Below are 4,832 nucleotides of genomic sequence, written 5' to 3'. Positions count from 1 at the left end.
TACCTATCTAGAAAATGACACTCTTACTTTCCCCACTCTTTGATACTATAGCAGCTTATAATTTTTCTTGTGGATGTAAAAGGGTTGCCACATATTTATTAGCCAGGAAATAACCATGCTCCGAGCATCGTGGTATTGAGAAAATGAAAGCACATAAAGAAGGGAAGACAAGACTGGCCCACATGATGAAGATAAAACTGAAACACACTCAAGAGGAATAGATAGCAGGAAATAACCAAGCTGAGGGCTGACCTCAATAAAATACATACAAAGAGAACGATGTAAAGAATCAACGATGTGAAGATTTGGTTATTTGAGAAAATAAACATAATAAACAAATTCTTAGCTGTTGCTTGTGCCCTGGACTACTTTCCACGGGACTCTACCTGCCCTTTGGTGTTGGAGGTGAGGTGGTACAGAGTCAATGATACAGACTTCAGGAGCAAGTGAAGAACGCTGGTTGCAGCTCGTCTGAACAATACTGCAAGCTCCTTTAATACCCTCCACTCAACCCCCATTGGTCCCAAGAAACCATCTCTTCTAAACAGCAGTTCCCGATTGGCTGGCATTGTCTCCATCAGCAATTCCTGGTCTCTCAAGCAGTCCTTATTAGGTCCTCCTGCAGGAGATGCTTCTGCAGCTGAGCAGCCCCTGGAATTTACATAGAGGAAGCCCCATTCCTGCTACACTTATTCAAAGTATCTAAAAGACAGGGGGAAAAAAATCCAAATTAACGAAATCAGAAACAAAAGAGACGTAACAACAGATACCACAGAAATCCACAAATCTTTGTGTCATACTTTCAAAATCTATACTCCACAAAGCTGGAAAGTCTACGATAAATGAACAATTTTCTTGATAGATACCACTTACCGAAGTTAGATCAAGAGCAGATAAATAGATCAGTTACCACCAAGGAAATAGAAGCAGTAATTAAAATCTCCCTACCAATAAAAGTCCAGGGCCAGACAGAATTCTACCAGACTTTCAAAGAAGCCCTAACACCAACACTGCTCAAATTATTCCATGAAATACAATCAGAAGAAATATTGCTTTATTCATTTTAAAAGCCTATAGTCACTCTGATACTCAAATCACACAAATACTCAACAAGGAAAGAAAATTATGCTTCCCTACACACGCGGGTTCCAGGTACCTAGTTCTCGATCTGGTCCCTGAGTCCTACCACAATGGCAGCAGCCCCTCTATTATGAGCAACTCCCTGCTTCAGTGATCTCTAAGCCAGCCCGACCACATTTCTGTAAGGTCAGCTGTAGCTGCTGAAGGACCGGGTATCGCCCTTCTTGTGTCGTTGCACTAGCTGTGGAGGCCAAGAAGACTTACGTATGAGACAAGCCCTATGTGAATGTGGGTACCAACGGGCATGTGGACCATGGCAAGACCACCCTGACCACGGCCATCAGGAAAATTCTATCTGAAGGAGGTGGGGCTAAGTTCAAGAAGTACAAGTAGATAGACAATGTCCCAGAGAAGCGAGCTCGGGGTATCACCGTCAATACAGCCCATGTAGAGAATAGCACTGCTACCCGACACTATGCCCACACAGACTGACCTGGTCTTGCAGATTATGTTAAGGATATGATCACAGCCACTGCCCCTTTGGAAGGCTGCATCTTGGTGGTGGCAGCTAAGGATAGCCTCATCCCCCAGACGCGAGAGCACTTACTGCTAGCTAAACAGATCGGGGTAGAGCATGTTGTAGTATACGTGAACAAGGCAGAAACTGACCAGGACTTGGAGATGGTGGAGTTAATAGACCTGGAGATCTGGGAGCTGGTCTCCCAGTTGGGCTATAAAGGAGAGGAAACCCCAGTCATTGTAGGATCGGCTCTGTGTGCCCTTGAGCAACGTGATCCTGAGCTAAGTGTGAAGTCAGTGCAGAAGCTTCTGGATGCTGTAGACACTTACATTCCAGTACCCACCCGGGACCTGGAGAAGCCCTTTCTGTTCCCTGTACAGGCAGTTGACTCTATTCCTGGTCTCAGCACAATGGTGACAGGCACACTAGAGCATGGCATTTGGAGAAAGGAAATGAGTGTGAGTTGCTGGGACATAACAAGAACATTCGCACTGTGGCAACAGACACTGAGATGTTCCACAAGAGCCTGGAGAGGGCTGAGGCAGGGAATAACCTGGGTGCTCTGGTCCGAGGCTTAAAGTGGGAAGATTTGAGGCCTGGCTTGGTCACAGACAAGCCGGGCTCCATCCAACCCCACCAGAAGGTGGAGCCCCATGTTTATATCCTCAGCAAGGAGGAGGGTGGCTGCCACACACCCTTTCTATCTCATTTCGTGCCGTCGTGTTCTCCCTGACCTGGGACATGGCCTGTCACATCATCTTGGCTCCATGGAAGGAACTCGCCATGCCTGGATTGGACTTGAAGCTTCGCCTAAACTTGCAGCAGCCCATGATCTTAGAAAAAGGCCGACAGTTCACCTTGATGGATGGCAACGAGACCATTGGCACAGGCCTTGTGACTGATGTACCAGCCATGACTGAGGAGGACAAGAAGATCAAATGGAGCTCAGTTTGTTGACCTTAAAAAGCTGCCCTGGGGGTTGGGGATTTAGCTCAGTGGTAGGCGCTTGCCCTGCAAAGCATAAGGCCCTGGGTTCAGTCCCCAGCTCGAAAAAGAAAAAAAAAAAAAAAGCTGCCCTGGTCAGCATTCCCGCTTGTGGACACAAGCTACATCCAAGCAGAGTACACCTACGGACATTTCTAATCCTGCTCACAAAGAGTGAGTGGTCTTCCGGGAGAGGTAGACGAATACAACTGTTCCATGAATTAAAAAAAGGAAAGAAAAGAAAAATTATAGACTAATTTTCCTTATGAACAGCGATGTGAAAATACTCAATAAATATTCACAGGCTGAATCCAAGAACACATAAAAAGGTGTCTCACAGTTAGCTATTAACACTTAAAGACGCATGTAAAAGATTCTGAATAAACAAGGTATTTAGTTGCTGTCTGCTTCATTCATATTCTCTCTTTTATTTTTTTGGTTTTGTAAAATTCTAGGCATTTTCATGAAATGAACGTATTTCCCATTTCACTGGTCACTTCTCTGATATTTCATTTTGATAGCTGGAGCCCCACATTATCTACTTGAAGGGCAAAACCAGACAGAGAGTGAAGCAGCTATCTGAATATTTCAGGAATATTTTGAACTGGCTTCCAGTACAAGGGACTTACCAAGATAATATCCTCAATTTTCACTTCAAACATTATGTTTGTTTATGATATTTTTATGCCAGTACCATATGCCTATTTTCTTTCTAATAATACATGCATGCATGCTTGCACATACAGGCACACACATACACACACACACACACACACACACACACACACAGAGACTGTATTTTTTTTAAACAATATTTTTATTAATTATAAACTTACTGGCTTTTCATCATATGGTGAGTTTGGACACTTAATGAACATACGTAATTTTGGTCCTCTTGAAGCTAATAGTTTGATGTGTGCTCAATATGTTTAATTTCATTGAGAATAAATATCTCCTGTGTAAAGTGCAGCAAATCTTGACCCCCGGTAAAAAGGAATTGACTGCTTGCAGCACGCCCAGCCCCGTCATGTTTATATTTGAAGCATAGATTCCAGGATGAGCCCAAGCATTCTTTACCGTTTAGTTCATTAGGGTCAGGAATGCTGGAAGCCTAAGCACAAGCCTTTGAAGTCATTGTTGTGGGCTGCATTTAAGACTACTAACAAGAGACCGGCTGCTTCTGGCTCTGTGAATGACTGCATACCATGGGACATCTGGTTACAATGCCATGTGTTAGCCAATAAACGACTCCATCAACTTTCTATTCAGATTTGATCTTTACCAGATTTTTGTTTCTTTAATGCCTATATTGGCATGCCGGTTATTAGTGTGGGGTTATGTTTTTGATGTGCATAAACATAAACTGTATTTATAGATTTTTGAAATCATAACATACATGACGTCCTGAAAAAAACCCTTATTGATTTTGGAATTCATAGTCTCACTGCTTATAACAACCCCAAAATAATAAAATTCAAAAATAGAACAAAGAGACATACAATCTAAGTTTGTTTAGGTCAAACTCAAATGTGCTATGCTATCACATATTTAAATGTTTTTCCTTTTTTTTTAAACTTGGATATTTTATTTATTTACATTTTAAATGTTATCCCCTTTCCTGTTTCCCCTCTGGAAACTGCCTATCCTATTCTCCCTTTTCCTGCTTCTATTAGGGTGCAACCCCACCTATCCACTCCCATCTCCCTGCATTGCCATTTCCCTACATAGGAGCATCAAGACTTCGGGAGACAAATGACCTCTCCTCCCACTGATGTCCTACAAGGCCATCCTCTGACACATATGAGCTAGAGCCATAGGTCCCTACATGTGTACTCTTTGGTTGGTCGTTTAGTCCACGAGACTTCAGGGAGGTCTAGTTGGTTGATATTGTTTTTCTTCCTGTGGGTTGCAAACCACTTCAGCTCCTTCAATCCTTTATCTACCTGCCCTAATGGGGTCCCCGTGCTCAGTCCAATGATTGACTATTAGCATTCACCTCTGAATTTGTCAAACTCTGGCAAAGACTCTTAGGAGACAGCTATATCAGGCTCCTGTCAGCAAGCACTTCTTGGCATCCAAAATAGTGTTAGGGTTTGGTTTCTGTATATGGGATAGATCCCTAACTGGAAGAGTCTCTGGATGGCCTCTCCTTCAGTCTCTGCTCCACACTTTGTCTCTAAATTTCCTCCCTTGAGTATTTTCTTCTCCCTACTAAGAAGGCCTGAAGCATCAACAAATTTAGTCTTCC

At 43.1% G+C, this 4,832-nt stretch overlaps 1 pseudogene; it reads left to right on the top strand.

Moving 5' to 3' along the window:
• The first annotated feature begins 1,190 nt into the window (after nt 1-1,190).
• On the top strand, nt 1,191-2,557 carry LOC116913283 (annotated as a pseudogene).
• Nucleotides 2,558-4,832: the final 2,275 nt, after the last annotated feature.

Source organism: Rattus rattus, chromosome 12, assembly GCF_011064425.1.
Source record: "Rattus rattus isolate New Zealand chromosome 12, Rrattus_CSIRO_v1, whole genome shotgun sequence".
Classification (NCBI taxonomy): Eukaryota; Metazoa; Chordata; class Mammalia; order Rodentia; family Muridae; genus Rattus; species Rattus rattus.
Note: the sequence above shows the minus strand (reverse complement) of the source record. Positions and strands in the feature narration are given on the sequence as shown.